General features: G+C 43.9%; 1 protein-coding gene across 2 annotated transcripts in view; it reads right to left on the minus strand.

The window, feature by feature from the left end:
• CLDN10 (claudin 10) overlaps positions 1 to 20578 on the minus strand; it is a 118085-nt gene that overhangs the window by 72931 nt on the left and 24576 nt on the right. The gene's annotated exons all lie outside the window — the stretch shown is intronic.

A 20578-nucleotide genomic window follows, 5' to 3' on the forward strand; every position in this document is an offset into this window, starting at 1 on the left:
TACACCTTATTTTTGAGAGACAGGAAGAGACAGAGTGCAGCTGGGGAAACACAGAATTGGAAGCAGGCTCTAGGCTCTGAGCTGTCAGCACAGAGCCAGACGCAGGGCTCGAACCCATGAACTATGAGATCATGACCTGAGCCAAAGTCAGAGGCTTAACTGACTGAGCCACCCAGGCGCCCCTCTCCAGCGATCTTCTTACAAGATTAGTGGAACCTAGCCTGTGCCTCTTATCAAGATCAGACAGATGACCATCTCTTCCCAGAATGATGCTGGGCACCAGCGCTGCTGGGTGTGGAGGGACGGTGGCCCTGGGAGAGTGTCACCGCAGCTGCCTACAGTGCCAAAGAAGTGTGAGTTTCCCCGGCCAGCTGGCCAGCTCTTAAGAAAACAGTGTTTCCTGCCTCGGAAGAGATAAAACGTTCACTTTAGCAAGATGTTCTTGTTCCTAGATAGGATAGCAAAGAAATCAGCTACTGGGGATAATGCACTGGCCTTGGCCCACTGACCCTTGTCCCTTCCAACAGGACCAGGTCCACCTTCTCCTTTTTGGAGCAAGAGGGGCTGAAACTGGAGAGGCGGGGGTTTACAGGCACCAGGTGGGTTGAGAAGGCAGAACTTCCCCGGGAGGCATCGTGATCTCATGGTTCGTGAGTTCGAGCCCTGCACAATGCAGAGCCTGCTTGGGATTCTCTCCTCTCTTCTTCTCTCTCTGGTCCTTCCCCCATTGTTCTCTCTTTCTCTCTCTCTCTCTCAAAATAAATAAATAAAGTTAAAAAAAAAAAGTACTTCTCCAGGAGGCAGAGGGAGTGGAATCTCCAGAAGAGAGGGGCAGCAGACGTGATGTCACACCTGAGATATCAGAAATAAGGTAAGGAGTGCCTCGGTGGCTTCGACAGTTAAGCATCTGACTCTTGATCTCAGCTCAGGTCTTGATCTCAGGGTCATGAGTTCAAGCCCTGCATTAGGCTGGGCTTGAAGCCTACTTAAAAGAAAGGCAAACAGAGTAACACAAGAAAGACTGGGTGAGAGAGAGAAGCATCCATGGTGGGGAACACCTCCCTTCTGGAGGCCTGAGGCTTCAAGGGTGAGAGTCTACCTTTTATTCTTCCTGCCCTGAGTGGCCTTGCTTGCCCTTTTGAGATCTGCCTGGCTCTTCTGAAGAAAACTCTATCATAGTTCCTGTATGTCTGGAAAGGGAAGGTTAATGTGGCAGAAGGGACTTGGCAAGGACAGAGATGATCCTACCGTTTTGCCGGGCTCAACACACACACACACACACACACACACACACACACACACACACGCATACACAAACACACACGCGCATACACACACACACACGCACACACACACACGCATACACACACACACGCACACACACACACACACACACACGCACACACACACACACACCAGCAGCAGCTACAGGGACCCCTTAGGCTGGCTAGCAGCAGGACACCCTTTGAGACACCAGGCAGTGAGGCTGAATTCCCCAGGCACACCCTACCAAGGATTAACTCATCCCCTTTTTAACACCTAGCCTTGCCACAAGCAAAGTTACTGGTGCCTCCATTGTATTTCATTCAAGCATTCACACAGGTCAACCTCCCTTTGCAAACATGTGCTTTGCCCACTGCCTCATTAGTGCATGAAATGTGTTGTGGCAGTAATCTGACAGACAGCTGAGAGCTTTTGAATGGTATTTGAATGGCTGCTGCCAACAGCCATCTTGGCTTCTCTCAAGGAGCCAAAAATATCCTTCAGATAAGCCGCAAAGAGACTGTGGCCTGGGCGGGAACCAAAATCAACCAAAGACCGTGGCCCTTGCATATATTTCTATACATCTAAGGAATAAATGAACCATGTGGCCGTAACAATGCCTACATTTTCAAACTCATGGGTTATGCTAAATTTCCAGAGAAACGGGTCCAGGAAATCCAACTTTACGTTTTTAATACCTTGAAATTGACGAGAATTTCCAATGTAATCATATTCAACAGTGATTTACATAGAGAAACAAATGGACGTTTTTAAAGAATGGGTAAAGGTCACATCATATTCTGGTAATCATGATTAGTGTTGCTTGTAGAGGATTAGTGGGAAAATTAAAAATCGATGTAGACAGAATGTTCTTTCTCTCCTGCCTTTAAGTGTGCCCGTATATAGTTTTCCATATCTTAACAAAATACACACTTCACTCTATTTCCCTTTCTGATAATGCCCCGGCAGGTTAGGCTCTGGTTAACTAGTTTCCGCTGAAGGCAGGCTCCGTTAAGAGGGACTAAGTGTCCTGGTGTATTTCAAAATGGTTTCTTTTCCCTTCCCCCTCCTAGAAGCAAGAGGGGATTTCTTTCTCTCCAACATGTACCGTGGGAATGTGGTTGAGCTCCTGGAGGTGAATCTCACAAAATTCAGAGGTTATGACTGGGCCCTACTGGAGTTTTTAATTTTCAGACTTGTCTGCACTGAGACTCCAGCAATTTCTCAGTGATAGTTCTGGTTTTCGTCCCTGAGTACGAGCTCCCAAAGCGGTTTCTGCTCCTTGAGTGTGTGCTCTGGTAAGCTGGCACTCCCTGCATTGGCCTGCCTGTCTCTCCAGTCTTGGAGGGCACAGGATTTGCCCTGTGTAATCCTGTCTCTTATGGATCCAAGAAAAGTTGTTGAGTTTTCAATCTGTTCACCTTTTTACTTGTTATTAGAGTGGAGTGGTGACTTCCGAGCTCCTTACCTGTGAACTGGAAAGGAGAAGTCCTCTACTCCCCTCTGTAACTATTTCTCTCTCCTTTGGTTGACATGCTTCTTCAGGAATCCTCTTTGATTACTTTGTTGGTTTTCTTGACAACCTTTCTCCACTTCAAATGGTTTCCTAATTTCCAAATCCAGGGTATATTTGAACATGTACTTTTTCCTGTAATTCCATGAAGCATCCATAACCACTCCTTTTTACAGCATCCTTTCCTTTGGCCTTATATGGAAATACATTCTTCAGAATTTGGTGTCTGGATGTTTATTAAAGCCTCTTAACTCCCAACATAGGCCACTTCCTGTGGTTTAGTCTTTGGCCTTCTATTTTTCTTCCTTTAGATTCTCCCTTTCGGTGAACAGATCCACCCCCTATGGCTTCTATTATCACGTTTATGCAAAGCTACATATTCAGCTCTGACTTCTGTCCTGAGATTAACATCTTTAGCTGCATACTGGAGATCTCCAGTGAAGAAATATCCAAGATACAGACCCAATACAAGTTTCATCTGTGAGCCCATTTCTTCTGACCTGGACAGGAAGTATTTCAACAAGTTCAACCACACCACAGGGTGGGGCAGTATGTTTGAATGAGCATTGGAAATCCACGAGACTGTGAGTTTTACCTCCCACCCTTTCAATCATCTATATGACTATGTCCATTGGAAAGAGTGGAGGAACATCATCTTTGTTGAGAGACCCCTTTTACTGAGTAGAATGCCTTGGGAGAGTATGCATCTCCCTGACCTAAAACGTCCCACACTGTGAGCATTGAGGCAAATTTCTAGAGAAAGAAACCACCCCCTGGGGCTTCTCAGACATGAGTGGAGGGAGCTCCTAGAATATGAGACTCTCTGTAATCCAGCAGGTGAGAGGACAGAACATCAAGATTTGAAATATTACCGTAATTATGATCTCATTTATACTCTCAGAGTGATGATTTTTTTAAGCTCCTTTTTCTCAATGAATTGCAGGCAACTGCCCAAGTTGGGAACCTAGGAGTTGACTTAAACTTGTCCCTTTTCTTCATCTCTGAAATCTAGTGAGTACCATGTAAACCCATCCTTTATAACTTGTGCGGAAGAAAAATACTATAGCACAAAGGATGCAGGAGAGGGGACTACTCTTATAAAATTCTTACATTAGGTGATATAAATTCAAAGTAGACTGTAATAAGCTATGTATGTGTAATGTACTGTAATCCCTAGAACAACTATTAAAAAAAACACACCAAGAAGTATAGCTAAAAAGTCAATAGAGCTGATAGAACAGAATACTAAAATCTGGGGCACCTGGGTTGCTCAGTCAGTTAAGCATGTGACTCTTGATTTTGGCTCAGGTCATGATCTGAAGGTTGTGAGACTGAGCCCAGTGTTGGGCTCCACACTGAACATGGAGCCTGCTTGGGATTCTCTCTCTCCTCTCTTTCTGCCCCTCCCCCACTCTTTCTTTCTCTCAAAAAAATAATAGAATACTAAAATCTATTCAAGTAACTAAAAAGGAGATAGGAAAGGAAGAACAAAAAATAGAACAAAGAGAGAAAACTCCAGCAAGATGCAGACTTACACCCAACTATATCAGTGATTACATTAAATGTAAATGGAACAACCATTTCAATTAAAGGCAGAGGTTATTAGACTGGACTTAAAAAAACAAAAAGAAAAACAAACAAAAAAAATACAAACAAGACTCTGGGGCACCTGGGTGGCTCAATTGGTTAAGAATCTGACTTCAGCTCAGTTCATGATCTCATGGTTCCTAAGTTTGAGCCCCACATCGGGCTCTGTGCTGACAGCTCAGAGCCTGGAGCCTGCTTTGGATTCTGTGTCTCCCTCTCTCTATGCCTCTCCCCTTCTCATGCTCTCTCTCTCTCTCAAAAATAAATATTAAAAAATATTTTAAAAAAAAACAAGACCCAATTACATGTTGCTTATGAGAGATGCACTTTACATATAAATACACAGACAAGTTGAAAGTACAAATATGGAAAAAGATACCCATGCAAACTCTAATCATAAGAAAGGTAGGGTAACTATATTGATTTCAGACAAAGAAGGCTTCAAGACAAAGGGAATTACTAGAGATGATTAGAGTCATCTCATAATGATGAAAGGTCAATTCCTCAAGAAGACCAAGTAAATCTGCCCTTGATAGTATCTGCCTTACATGCTACCTCCTCTCTACTTCATCTTATCTCTTGGCTCAGTTTGGTTCTCCTGGTTCCTTAGCAGGATGATGTCTGTCTTCTACTCTAACCCATCCTGGCTGCAAGTGCATTTTTTAAAATAAAAATAAGATCAGTCCTTTAATCAAAAACCTCTAATGGTCACTAGCTGGGTAAAGTCCAAATTCCTTCCTTAGCCTGTTATGGTTGTCCCAACCCAACTATCCAGCTTTGTCTCCCATTGATCATCATTCACAGCAAAAACTCCTGTTCCAGAACACACGATGCTCCCCTCAGTGCCTCTGTCAAAGATCCTCCACTTGCCAAGATCCCCTCCTTTCATTTCCTCCACCACATCAATTAGGCATCCTTTTGTACTTGGCTATAAACTGTACCTGAACTAGCTCCTGTCATTCTCCCTGTCCTCCCTCTCTCACTGTATCCCAGCCACCCTGGCCTCAAATGCTCCATACTTAGTCCATTTTAAGGTCTTTGTATTTGCTGTTCCCTCTTCAAGGCATGCTCTTCTCTTTGCTCACTGCATGGTAACCCCTTTGATCCATGCAGGTTGCTCCTCACAGAGTCTTTAGGGAAAGACAAGAACATCTTTGGAACATTTTCTACTCTGACTCTACTAAAGGACTATGTAAGTAATGAGGACCTAGGGATCGGCAGCGTGCATCCAGTGAGATTTCAATAAAACATTAATGGGCTGGGGGTGGGGGGAGGCACCAACAATGCCAGGCAATGAGAGCTGAATTGTGAGCTCCAAAGACATACTTGCTTCAGACCATGATTCTGACCTTTTAAGTCATTGCTTGGGAAGACATCCTGATCTCAGGATCCCCAACAAAGAATCCCTGTTTTAGACTGTAAAATTTTCTCTTAGTTCGCTTTAAAAAATCAGCTTGCATTCTGTTTTTTCTCTTTGTGTGTGTGTGTTTTAAAACATATTCAAGTTCAATATCTTCTCAATTTAAACTCAGCATCTTTTTAATTCTCTTAAGACATCCCTTCCCTCTCTTCTTTGATTTTTCTCTTGGACTCTCCCCCACTAGTATTCATTCAGTGGCCTGTTTTCTTTTGAGAGAAAAATGTTTGGCAGCTTGCTCTTTGGCTGCAAAAATGTTGAACAGGTTTTGAGCACTTGGGTTTCCTGGCTGGCACAAATCCCTTGCCTTGTTACATAAAGGAATCCCTGCACCCTTGAAACTCCAGGGGAACACAGTGTTGGAGCCTCCCTGTTTGAGGGTTATTGGATAAGGTGCTTGTGGACGTGTAATTGCTGTGCTCAAAGACAACACGAATGGCAGTGTTACTCACCACGAGCACCACTGTGGCAAGCAGGCCTGCTGTCCTCATTGTGTGGCCGGTCTGTCCTTTGCAGACTCACAACTCCACTTCCTGCCAGGGCTGTGGCGGTTGGCGTGGAGCCTTGGCACCGAGGTCGGCAGCCCCTTCTCCCTTACACGCAGCCACACCACTTCCACATTCCTGGCACACATTTGCAACGTCCCCTCTCGCGATTTCTTCAGCCCTGCATTGCCCTCTAGGAGCCTGCGACCTAAAAGAGAGGCTTGCCCCTGACCCAGCTGTAAAATCCAGTATTCACCCTAAACTGAAATTAAATATTGCCTTATAATAAGTGTTATTTATTATTAATCATGCTTACTAATAGTACAATAAATGATTTAATGATACAATTCATTGTCAGTAATAATATTTCGCAATTGTACCTAACCTTTTTGAATGCTTACTCTGTGCTGCACTCTCTTGCTATGTTTCAACTCCTTGAACCCTCACAACAACCCTAGGGGCTATGCACCATTATTATCCCCATTTTATCACATCAGACGATGAAACTGTGGCAAGCAGAGATGGAGAAACTCATCCAAAGTCCCACAGCTAGGGCACGGAGCTGGGCTTGAAACCGGGTTGTCTGATTCCCCGACTCAGGCAGTCTGACTCCAGAGCCTGCACTGGAGTAAGTGTCCCAGGGTTTGTTCCATACAACACACTACAGACAACACAATGAGACAGATGGAGGATGTTACGGACAGAATGTTGAAGCCCTAACCCCAGTGTGACGGTACTTGGAGACAGAGCCAAGGGGAGCAGTTAGGTTTAGATGAGGCTTGCTTCCTCCCTCTGCCAGGTGAGGACACAGTGAGAAGACAGGGTCTGCAGGCCACAACGTGGGCTTCACCAGGAGCCCAAACTGCTGGCACCTTGACTTTGGACTTCCCAGCTTCCAGAACTGCGGGAAGTAAATGTTACAGCTGTTTAAGCCACTCAGTCTGTGGTATTTTGTTGTAGCAACCTGAGCTGACTAATATAGGGGAAGGTGTTCCTTAATCAAATCAATTTGGAAAATGCTCAATATTTACTCACTATCTGAAAGGACTCACAATGTCTATTAGAAAATAGACTGGAAAGTCCTGCATTAAAGAAAGCTCTTTAAATTTGTTAAAGCAGAGGTGCCTGGGTGGCTCAGTCGGTTAAGCATCTGACTTCAGCTCCAGTCATGATCTCACAGTTAGTGGGTGCGAGCCCCACCTTAGGCTCTGTGTTGACAGCTTGGAGCCTGGAGCCTGATCCAGATTCTGTGTGTCCCTCTCTCTGCCCCTCCCCTGTTCATGCTTTGTCTCTCTCTGTCTCTCAAAAATAAATAAATCTTAAAAAGATAATAAAAATAAGTAAGTTTGTTAAACCCATTGCTTCCCAAACTTTTTGAAGTGTGGAAATTCCCCATGTATGAATTCTTTACAGAACACACTTGGAAGGTGTTCCTGGGCTGAATGCCTCGGGTAGGATTGTGTGCTTGTTTCCAGGTGGAATGTAACTGCCCGGTGAAGTCAGAAGCTTATGTAGGGAAAGGTTTGGTAGCTGAGACCAAGAGGGGAGATGCGATACAGGCAGAGCCTGAGAAACGCAGGGCAGAGGACTGCAGCCAAGAGGCAGTGAGTGGCCCTGCAGGGGGGAGAAGAGCCCAGATATTCCAGAACATCCCGGAGGGTAAGTGGGAAGATCTACTACAAGGAACTTGTTCTCAGGGTAAATCTGGCGAGAACTAACTTCCAAGAGCGAAGTTAGGGCCTATCCTGGACAGAGGATTTGACTTTAAGAGCAGAAAGGCCATTATGGTATTGTGTTAATTTGAATATAGGAGAATAGGATATACAAATAAGTCTCAGAGTTATTGTATCATCTGCCAGAAACGGCCATATGTGATACCCACTAGAAATTTAACACAGGCTGATGCCCTAACATGTCTTAATTTCTATCTAGGGAATTACAAGATGAGACCTCAAATAAAAGACCCAGCTGGGCAAGAAAATAAGAAGGTCTTGCTTGGCCACAAAAGTGGCCATTTATAGTATCCAATAAATGTTCTTACTGAAGATATTGAAAGGACAGAAAGGGGGAGGATTAATAGCATCATATGGGGGGTGCCTGGGTGGCTCAGTCAGTGAATCGTCTGACCCTTGGTTTCGGCTCAGATCATGATCTCGTGGTTGTTGAGTTTGAGCCCCGCATCGGCTCTGTGTTGACGATGCAGAGCTTGCTTGGGATTTTCTCTCTCTCTCTCTCTCTCTCTCTCTTTCTCTCTCAAAATTAAAAAAAAAAAAGGCACAATTCAGGGTTTGTGTCCTTAAAATGAAATATTAATCATAATTGAGCAGTTAGATCTTTTTAACAGTTTAAGCTTCTCGCAGGGTGGTGGGGGGAGGAAGCAGGGAGATCACCGGCAGAATGATGGCAAATGTCAACAGAAAACAATCAAATTGCTATATGATCGCATAGGAAGATTTCATGTCTGCTGTTAGCTGAGGGGGCCTTGTGCATTCCATCCAAGTCTCACATCCTGATTCCTTGTTGTTCAGAACATGCTAGAGGAAGTTTGGAAAAGAAACTGTTTTGTTCAGAGGTTGGCACACTTAGTACAATTCAGGCAGTTCATTTGTAATGAGTATTCAACACACAGATCAATTGTGCAAACAAATTCAATTTGCTATTTTCTTAAACAGAAGAACATACAAACATAAGTGGCCTCGACGATTTAACACTGAAAATGTTGACTTAGTAGAGATAAACCTCAATGTTGAGCAAAGGGCTTCCCATACTCTCTTCATTGAAAACAAATTGAAAATTTGTTTGACATCAATAATTTTTCCTCGGAATTGGGATGTATTGAGGTTGAACACGTTACATGGAGCAAACAGCTTATTTTCAATTTTTTGTGTTCATATATATATTCACCTGTAATTGCAAATTGCATACAAATGATGTTTTCTCTTGTGCAAATGCCAAGGGAAGTCAGCAAATGTCGTGATTATTAGTGCCATCTACTGGTGAAATGTAGTATGACCACATGTACCGGGTCTGAGACGCAGAGTTACTATGGGGGACGAGGAGTCAAGTAAAAGGACAGATGGGACAGGGATTCTGTATTTGAGAATGATGGTGGCTATGGAGTGCCTGAGTGGCTCAGTCAGTAGAGCATCTGACTTCTGCTCAGGTCGTAATCTCGCAGTTCATGAGTTCAAGCTCCACGTCAGGTTCTCTGCTGTCAGAGCAGAGCCTGCTTTGGGTCCTCTGTTCCCTTCTCTCTCTGCCCCTCCCCTGCAAACTTTTGCTGTCTCTCTCTCTCTCTCTCTCAAATAAGTAAATAAATATTTTTAAAAAGAGTGGTGGTGGTTATTATGCTAAGTGAAATAAGTCAGAGAAAGACAAATACCATATGATTTCATTCATACGTGGAATTTAAGAAACAAAACAGATGAACCTATGGGAAGTGGGTGGAGAGAGGAGAAAGAAACCACAGGAGACAGTTTGTTCTCTGTACAAACTGAGGGCTGCTGGAGGGAGCTGGATGAGGGATGGACTAGTTGGGGGATGGCTACTAAGGAGGGCGCTTGTTGTGATGAGCACTGGGTGTTGTACTAAGTGATGGATCACTGAATTCTACTCCTGAAACCAACATTGCCCTGCTAACTGAGTAAAACAACATTTTTAAATGGTGGTGAACCTATCTTTATGAGACAATTAGAAATTCAAACATTTAAAAGGTATCTGACTGTTAAATAATTATTGCTGATTAGTTTTAGGTGTGATGTTGGTGTTGGGGTTACGTTACAACATCCTTATCTTTTAGAGATTTGGGGCCAAGTCTGACCCACTATCTCTTTCTGTTTGGCCTATGAGCTAAGAATAGTTTTTACAATTTGGGCTGAAAGAATCAAAAGAAGAATGCTTTGTGTCGTAGGCAAATTACATGAAATTCAAACTTCAGTGCCCATAAGTATGGTTTTATTGGGACATGACCCTGCTCATTCATTTACGTTTTGTCTGGGCCTGGCTGCTTTGTGCTTTGCCAGAAGACCTGAGGATTTGCACAGAGTCCGTGTAGCTCACAAATCTGAAAGATTGACCCCCTAGCCCTGTACAGAGAAACCTTGCCCACACTGCCCTAGAGCTGCCCTGTTCGAAGTGTGGCCTGTAAACCAAGCATCACTGGCTTTGCCCGGAGGTGTTAGAAACACAGAATTTTGGTCTGTGCCCCAGACCTACTGATTCCAAATCTTCAGATCCCGGGTGATTCCTCCTCACATTAAAATTTGAGGAGCACAGGGGCACCCGGGGGGCTCAGCCGGTTAAGCATCTGGCTCTTGATTTCGGCTCAGGTCACGTTCTCACAGTTCGTAGAATCCAGCCCCACGCCAGGCTCTGCGCTGACGGCTCAGAGCCTGCTAGGGATTCTCTCTCTCCCTCTCTCTCTGATTCTCAATCTCTCAAAATAAGTAAACAAACTTAAAAAAACGGTGAGGAGCATTGGTTTAGATGGCTCTGCTCACCTCATCCTCTGGTCGCACCGTCCCAAGGGTGCAGCAGCCGGTGGGGACATGCGGCTGTCTACCTGGAGCTCCCCTCCCCCATCTAGGTCATGCCCTGAGGACCTAGAACCCTAGAATTCCTGCCTCCAGAGCTAAAGCAGACCGTCTCCGCAGGGTCCATCTCCTAGCCGGTCAGGGGGTCAAGATAAGCTGTTTATGGGGTGGGAAGAAGGTGGCTTGGGCTTGGATGTGAAGCAGGGTGTCCTGTGGCTTGAGTAGCAGATTCTACAGGGCACAGAAAGGGTCAGTCAGAACCAGAGGTGGGAAGAGAAAGGGGGGGGGGTGCTAGGGGCTGGGGTCAGCTCCCCCTGTGCTGTCAACCTTCCGGCTGGGAACTCCAGACTGCAGGAATCCCAGCCTGCCAGGTACTTGTGAAGGTATATTTCACCATTTGGGAGCTTGATTCCTAACTTCTAAATACTTAAACATATAGTATGGGCCTTCATTTCTGCTCTTGATGTGGGGCCCACCAATCTTACTGGCATGTGTGTTGCATGCTCTCAGAGTAAGCTCTGAGAACCACCCGCATCAGAATCCACAGGGTTCGGAATTTTCAAAAATGCAGACTCCCAGGCCCCACTTGTGAGTCCCCTGAATCAGAGTCTTTGGGGCTGGAGCCTAGGAGTCTGCATTCCAACCAGCTCCCCCTGGTGATTCTGACCCACACCAGAGCTGCAGAAGCACTCGCAGTGAGGACCGAGTGGAGAAGCAGGAAGCTTCAGGGGAGAAAAGAAGGGGGAAGCCAGGTCAAAGGGAGACGTTCTTCGTAATGCGGCCTGATCCTCCCCACCCCAGAGTCGGCTGCAGGGAGAGGCTTTCTGCCAGAACAGGGCAAGGGTGTCCCCCCAACAAATGGGGGCTCCCAGGGGCTGCCCTGCAGAGGGAAGTACAGGAGTCCGTGCATCATAGGGAGAAAAAGGAGCTACAGGTGCCTGGAGGGACCCTCTGGACTCAAATGGGGTTCAGGCTGAAGCCACAGTGCAAATCTTTGGGCAAGCGAGACATCCGGGGTCCCCCCTCCACGCAGGGGACATGGGAGCAGCTGGGACAGATAGTGTAGTCCTACCGGCATGGGTTCAGAGTCTGCATCTGCCACATGCAAGGTGTATGGCCTGGAGCAGGTTACTGACACTCCGTGGGCTTATTTCCTTGTCCATAAGATGGGGGTCCTAACACCTGCCAGGCTTGGGTTCGTATTAAATGTGATAATTCAGCAAAGACACGTCCTTGCCACGCAGAGACGGATAAGGGCTGGCTGTGCTTTGTAGAAGAATGTTACCTTATACCTCCGGGCTTCCTGATGCTTGATGTCATAGGCACTTGCCACTGGCTGATAAGGTGAATTTCCCTAAACCCCAAGCACAGGAAGCCACTTAGGCTCCAGTCACAGCCCTGTGTCAGACCAGTGCTTGGCCAGAGACACAGAACTCCCGTGGGGCACCTGAGTGTCTCAGTCGGTTGGGTGTCTGATTTCAGCTGGCTCAGATCATGATCCCATGGTTCATGAGTTCGAGCCCCGCATTGGGTCCTCTGCTGTCAACGCGGGTCCTCTGTGCCCCCTCTCTCTGCCCTTCCCCCTGCTCACACTCTCTCTTGCTCAAAAATAAAAAACGAAACAAAACAGAAAAAGAACTCCCTGGGGCGCCTGGGTGGCTCAGTCGGTTGAGCATCTGACTTCAGCTCAGGTCATGATCTCATGGTTCATGAGTTCAAGCCCGGAATCGGGCTCACTGCTGTCAGCACAGAGCTCGCTTCGGATCCTCCACACCCCGCCCCCCTCTCTGCCCCGCCCCTCCTCATGCTCTCTCTCCCAAAAATAAACACAAAAAAACAAAAAAACGAAAAAACAAAAAAACAAGGAATGAAGCTTCATTTTAAAAAAAGAACTCCCTGAGCTTTCCTGTGAAGAAGCAACTCCTGAAGTCACTGTCCAGCTGCTCCCTGGGCACAATTCCTAGGATTTCCCACCCATCGACAGCACACCTGGAGGCTTTCGGGTTTGTCAGGAACGCAGGATTTGTAGGAAACCGGAGACAGCGGTGTCATACTAGAAAACCGCCACTAGGGGGAAGCAGAATCCACACATCCGTGTGAGGAGCGTGAAAAGGTGTGGCGCGCGGACCCGGAAGGGCACAGGAAGGGCAGGAGGGGTCCAGGTCCTAACCTCCTCTCCCCTTGCCACGCATCCCACCCTCCAAACACCTAAATAGGAGCTGCTGGTCCTGCACTGGAAGCACCTGACCACTGTGTACCGTTGCCACATCCAGGTATAGTACACTGTATCTTAAATAGGGCGAAGGGCGCAGTCGTTCACAAGCTTAGCTGCAAATTTGAATCACCTGGGGAGCTCTGTAAAATCCCCGCGCTGAGTTTTGGTCTCCATGAAGTCAGAATCTCTGGGGTGTGGAGGCAGAAATCAACACTTTTTATTTATTTCTTTATGTTAAATCGTAGGGTCTTCATCTTTATTTACTTTTATTCTTTTTAATGTTTTATTTATTTTTGAGAGAGAGAGAGAGAGAGAGAGAGAGAGAGAGAGTGCAAGTGGGGGAGGGGCAGCGAGAGAGAGTGACAGAGGATCCAAAGCTCTGTGCTGACAGCAACAAGTCCAATGTGGGGCTCAAACACACGAACCGTGAGATCATGACCTGAGCCAAAGTCAGATGCTCAACCAACTGAGACACCCAGGCACCCCGTTTTTTTTGTTTGTTTTCTAAGTAGACTCCACGCCCAATTTGGGACTTGAACTCACAACCCTGAGAGCAAGAGTCACATGCTCTACCAACTGAGGCAGCCAGGGGCCCCAGGAATCAATATTTTCAAAATACCACAGGCGATTCCACACTGCAGCCAAGTTTGAGAACCATGGTTGTAGACAAAAGATCTCATTTCTTCCCAAATGGCAACTGGCTTTCATTGCCAGGTGCCACCTCCAAGAAGCCTCCAAAAGTAACCACACATTCTTCTCCTCCATCTGTCCACGGGTCTGTAATTGGTGCCAGCGCTGTTCCTATTTGGATGTGCATACAGATCACCCCGGGATATTGTTAATATGCAGATTCCGATTCAACAGGTCCAGATGGGGCGGAGATTCTACACGTCTAACTACGCTCCCAGGTGCTGCCCCGCTGCTGGTCCATGGACTACAAGTAGCAGGGTTTATGGGATAGCAGCCTCTTCCCCAAAGGCAAATCCGATCAGGTCTCATCCCTGCTCAGTTAACCAACTGAGCCCCACCCAGGTCCCCCTCTTCTTACATTCTTAATTTTCAAACATTCTGTCAACCCCCCACCAAAAAGCCAAAAAACAAAACCAAGCTTGTAAATACAGAGAACAGTTTGGTGTTTGACAAAGGTGAGGGGTGGGGTGAAATGGGTGAAGTGGGTCGAAAGGTACAAATTTCCAGTCAAAAGATACAGAAATTCTAGGGATGTAATGTTTAACATGGTGACTGTAATTAATAATACCATATTGTATATTTGAAAGTTACTAAGATCTTAGAAATTTTTACCACAAAAAAAAATTTTTGTCACTGTGATGGTATATGTTAATTACACTTATTGTGGTGATCATTTCATAATATATACAAATATCAAATTATGTTTTATACCAGAAGCACATATATGTCAATTATATCTCAATTTTTAAAAATAAGCATTCTATCAAAGGAATTAGAACCCTATTGCCTTAGATTTACCATATTACCTGTAGTAATAAGTATCCTATTCTTTTAAAATTTAGTCTAGGGCACCTGGGAGGTTCAGTTCGTGAAGCATCCAACTCTTGATTTCAGCTCAGGTCATGGTCTCATAGTTTGTGAGTTTGAGCCCCTCATCAGGCTCTGTGCTGCCAGTGTGGAGCCTGCTTGGAATTCTCTCTCTCTCTCTCTCTCTCTCTCTCTGCCCCTCCCCTGCTTGCAGGCATGCTCACTCTCTCTCAAAATTAAAAAAAAAAAAATTTAAATTTGGTCTAAAGGAATTGATGTAGGGGTTTTTTTTAGCCTTTAATTTTTTGTCTGTTCCTTTTTTTTTTTTTTTTTTTTTTTGAGAGAAAGAGCATGAGAGTGGAGGAGAGGGGCAAAAGGAAAGGAAGACACAGAGAGAATCACACAGGGCTTGATCCCACAATCCTGGGATCATGACCCGAGCCAAACTCAAGAGTCAAACACTCTACTGACTAAACCACACGGGTACCCTTTATCTCTTGATGCTTGGATATATTTGTTGTGGTTAATATTTGGTGTTTTAAAAAGAACATTATTTTTTTAACTCCTTACTAAGAGAGCCACTGGTTATCAATGTTTTTCTTCCATGACCTAGTACCATGCCTGGCACCCTAGTAGGCGCTCAGCAAATGTTGAGTTTTGACTACTTAGTGAAAAGTTCTGATATGCAGTTTAAGAAGCTGGGAAAGAGCTCTTTTAGTACTGAAGAATATATCCACAGGTCAAGTTGGAAATATTGTGGACACTTTGAGAGAGTTCTGTGAAAAGCCCCTCCTCATCTGGTGTCTGTTTTCCTCCCTTGCTTCATTTCAAGACATTATCTCTCTCTAGCCTCCACTCCAACAGTTCTTAACCTCTTTCAGATCCTCAAATTCACCAAAGTCCCTTTTGTTCTGGACTTTTGGACCAGCCTTTCCCCTGCCTGGCAGCTCCTTTCCCCTTTTTATTGACTCTTCCTCCTCCTTCAGGGGGAAAGTGAAATACCCTTTGGCCAGCAAATCTCCTCCTCCTCCATGAGATTAGGACCTTCCCCTTCCCTGATCTCCTCCTCATCGACTTTCCTGTATCTGTTCCTTTCTCCTCTTCCTTCCTCTGTTAGCCTGGAAGAGCACCAATGGAGTCTCCTTCTTGGGCCCCCAGCACCTGTCTCAGAGCACAAAGTAGGGGCTCAAGTATTTGTTGGATGACTTTGAAAACACACAGGCTGTAGGCGGATAACTTTCCAAGTCCACTGGCTTCTCTTTTATCCTTGGGCTAAGAACTTAGATGCTAATCGACCTCAGATGAGAGGAGGGTTTCAGAAGAAGAGACAAGTATATGATTTAAACAGACGGCATCTGGAGAAAGAAGGAAGAAAAGAACTTGGCATTTCAGGAAGTGTACAGACAATGGAAAGTTGCTGTGATTCCCATAGAGCCTCTCCTTTCATTGTGAAGAGGGGTCCCTTGTATGAAAGTGGCACTGAGACTTTCCCCAAAGGGCTCATTCTGGCTTGTTCTCTGAAATGTTGTGTCTGTGGGCAAGGCTGTATATAGAACTGAAGTTGGAGGGAAACATAGATTGTGTGTCTTTGTAGAAATGGTTGGCTTCTCTCTGCCACAAGCAAGCCACGGTCATTGGGACATCACACAAATTACAGAATAAAATCTCTCACCCAATCTCAGGGTTGGAAAGGACACTGGATATCACTGTATCCCCTCCTCTGACCTCTGCAGGAATTCCCTCTGTAGATCTCTGATAACAATTCACAACCTTCTGTCCATGGCAGCTAGCTCCATATTGGATTCTAATTGTTGGAAAATCCTCTTGAGCTGAGTGCTTTGTATGTGGTCATGGTGTATTGAGTTAGATAAACAAACACAAAGGAACATTTATAATCAGGACAATAGAGATTATGTTAAAGTAATGTTTCTTGGTAAAAGATTGTGGGAAAATTGTCTTCAATGTTTGAAATAGTCTCCACTCATCACATTGTACCGGATACAGGTTCTCTTTGATTTATTACCTGGACAAGTCAAAAAGCAAAAACAAAACAAAAAATAGGGGCACGTGGGTGGCTCGGTTGGTTAAGCATTGGCCTTCAGCTCAGGTCATGATCTCACAGTTTGTGAGTTCGAACCCCACATCGGGCTCTGTGCTGACAGCTTAGAGCCTTGAGCCTGCTTTGGATTCTGTCTCTCTCTCTCTGCCTCTTCTCTGCTGGTGTTCTGTCTCTTTCTCTCTCAAAAATAAACATTAAAAAATAAAAAATAAGCAAAAACAAAAGTAGACAATAAAGGCTGTCTTACTACATACTCAGAACCAACTACTAAATATTTACCAAATGACTGAGCAAATTCTCATAAACACTTATTATCTTGAGTCTTGAGATTAAACTTTCAGAATGGACCTCCTTTGCTTGTGGCAAGAATGACCATATTCTTCAGCACTGACCTGGGAGAACAAGGGAGCAGGGCACAGTGATGTGGAATGGAGATGGCAGATGGTTTCTGTCCCTGCCCTGCCACTAACCAGCTGTGCCATGTAGGCAAATTACATGTTAGACTCTGATGGATCTTAGTTTCCTCCTCTGCAAACAGAGGTAATTCAATCAGATGACCTGTAAGGTTCAGTAGCCAACCCTCCTTGGTTCTAGGACTTTGCCCTTTCCGCCTAAAGACCAAAGCCTCATGAGTGAAATGAACTCTCAGGGTAATTGATCATTAGCAAGAGTCTAACTCCTACTAAATGGAGATGGTTAAGTTAAAGCAATTATGGTAAATGTAACTATGTACATACCCTTCCCTGAATTAGCAGAAACTTGAGTTAATAGTTGGCTACATCATTAAGCTCATAACCTCTCATGTCTACCTTCAATGTTGGCCAACATTCCCCAGCTGTCAGTTGAATCTAGACTTTTTAAATGTTTCTATTTTTAAACCACAGTAATTAGACCATACAGTCCTGGTAGGGTATATACCAAGAGGAAAAAAAAGAAACACCCCGAACTGCAAAGAAATCTCAAATGATTGTCAGTAATTACTTTTTAACATGATTTCCCCCTTGATATTATGATATTTCCTGATAGTCAGGTACAGTTATTATGAAACAATAATATATTTAGTAGCTAAGGAAATTAAGTATTTTTTTTAATTAGGAACCAAGATTTTCAGTGCAAGAAAAAAATATATAAATATCGGATCAAAATCCTGTATCCTAAATTTAAATTAGAAATATTAGTGAGGAAAAAAAGAAATATTATTAAGAATAAGTATGTTTTTTGGTTAAAAAAATTCTTTTTAGGGGTGCCTGGGTGGCTTCATAGGTTGAGCATCTGACTTGATTTCGGCTCAGGTCATGATCTCATAGTTTGTGAATTCGACCCGGGAATTGGGCTAGCGCTGACAGTGCAGAGCCTGCTTTGGATCCTCTCTCCACTTCTCTCTCTGCCCCCTCCCCAACGTGTGTGCACACACTCTCTGTCTCTGTCTCAAAATAAATAAATAAAATTCTTTTTAGCTCTGCCTGTTGAAAAGGCCTTTACACCTTGACTAACTGATAGCAATGAGCACCCTTAGCCCCCAGAGTGTGCTTTCTAAACACCATTTCCCACTAAAAGGAACAGAGCTCCTTGGAGAAATGGCTGATTAATTTGGGTTCAGGGATGAACTTGGAACATCTTGTCAAAGCAGCAAGCAAGGAAGTTACCAAAGACTACAGAATCATGCCCAAAAGGCTTAGGAACCAAGTTGAAGAGCCCATAGGCTAGAGATTATACAATTTCAGCACCAGAAACAATAACAACTGCAAAGGATTGAAACACATTGAATATGTTAAAAATCTGTGAATTCATACAATTACAGCACACACACACACACACACACACACACACACACACACACACACCTTTGAAGGAAACTAGGAATCCAACTCATTATTTTAAAAGCTAGGGGGGGTCACCTGGCTGGTACAATCAGTGGAACGTGTGATTCCTTCATTTAAAAAAAATTTTTTTAATGTTTATTTATTTTTGAGAGAGAGAGAGAGCACGAGCAGGGGAGGGGCAGAGACAGAGGGAAACATAGACTCTGAAGCAGGCTCTAGGCTCTGAGCTGTCAGCACAGAGCCCAATGTGGGGCTCGAACCCACAAACGCAAGATCATGACCTGAGCCAAAGTCCAATGCTTAAATTGACTGAGCCACCCTGGCACCCCTAGAGCATGTGATTCTTGATCTCAGGGTCATGAGCTCAAGGCCCATATTGGGTATAGAGATTACTTAAAAAAAACAAACAAAAATGTTAAGGGTATACATACATACATACATACATACATACATACATACATACATAAATAAAAGTGTAAAAAACTGGGGGGGAAGGGCAAAATAATTGCTTGATTCTTTCTTCTACAGAACTATACTAAAGTTGTTATACAAGGTAACCAAACAGTTTATGAAGTAAATTTCTTCTTTTAGAAGAATTTAAGCTAATACATGCAGAGGGATACTACAATTGGAATATCACTATTTTGCAACCTCTAGTGAAATAATGGATTAAGGCAAATGGTTATAGGAATTACATCCCCACAGAGAGATAATCAACAACAAAAAAAGAGTATAGGACATTCTACAGGCTTGTAGAAATTATTGCTCTTCAATAAATAACTTGCATAAAAAAGAAAGAGGGATGGGGAACCTATGATTAAAAGAGATTTAAGAGACATCAACTCAGTGCAATATATGGGCCTTATTTGGATCCTGATTTGGACAAACTAACTGTAAAAAAAAAAAAAAACTAATTTATGAGAGAATCAGAGATATTCAGAACATTGCCTGGATATTTGATGGAGTTATGGAAATACCATAAATGTGAAGGGTGCAATGGTGTTTACGAGCCTATACTTTTAAAACTCCTTATTTTTTCAGATAAAGACTAAAATATTTATGGATAAAATAATTTCGATATCTGACACTTAAAACTAATTCAGCTGGGGTTGGAGTAAGACTGAGAAGCACACGGAATATTAAGGCACTAGTCAAAACCTATCCCTTTTTGTCTATTATGAATATATTTCTATTTGCTCCTAAACCATATGATTTTAGCTCTCCTCCTCTATCTCATGGGGAGGGTTCCCATTTAAGTCATATTTATTTAGTGGTAGTGATTTTTTTTTAATTTTTTTTAATGTTTTTATTTATTTTTGAAGGAGAGAGACAGAACATGAGCAGAGGAGGAGCAGACAGAGAGGGAGACAGAATCTGAAGCAGGCTCCAGGCTCTGTGCTGTCAGCTCGGAACCTGGAGCCTGGAGCCTGCTTCAGATTCTGTGTCTCATTCTCTCTCTGCCCCTCCCCCACTTGTGTTCTGCCTCTCTCTGTCTCTCAAAAATAAATAAATAAATGTAAAAAAATTAAAAAAAAACTAAAACCAAAAACAAAAAAGAAAAATAAGTAAAATCATGACTCTCATGCAAATATTAAAAGGCCATCATTCTTTATTATTTTTATAAAGTTTTTTTTTAGTTTATTTATTTATTTTGAGAGTGAGAGAAAGAAAGAGAGCATGAGTGGAGGGGCAGAGAGAGGGAAAGAGGATCCCAAGCAGACTCCTCACAGTTGGCACAGAGCTGGACGTGGGGCTCAGACTCACAATTGTGAGATTATGACTGGAGTTGAAATCAAGAGTGGGTCACTTAACCAACTGAGCCACCCAGGTGCCCCATGAGTTTTTTATTATTAATTATTATTAATTTATGAAGGAATCAGTAAAACATTACACCCGGTTTTTATAGTCTCTACCTAACAAGATTCTTTTGTATTGCCTTGAGCAGGGATTGTTTGCATTGCCATGAACAGGAATCCCTTGTATGACTATTTCTACAAGTTAACTTCTACCTTCCTGGAGTTGTAAAACAGCCTAGGAAAGACAAGGGCTTTCACCTCCGTAGGGTAACACAGTCCTGCAAAGGATCATAATCCAACATTCCCCCGAAAAGATATTTGGTAACCCTCCTGCCCTTTCCACACCCTTCACAGTTGTTCCCTCAGTTGTGATCATTTACGAAGGCCTCCC

The sequence above is a fragment of the Herpailurus yagouaroundi genome, unplaced genomic scaffold (genome assembly GCF_014898765.1).
Source record: "Herpailurus yagouaroundi ecotype Mexico unplaced genomic scaffold, PumYag 164, whole genome shotgun sequence".
In the NCBI taxonomy this organism is placed as follows: domain Eukaryota; kingdom Metazoa; phylum Chordata; class Mammalia; order Carnivora; family Felidae; genus Herpailurus; species Herpailurus yagouaroundi.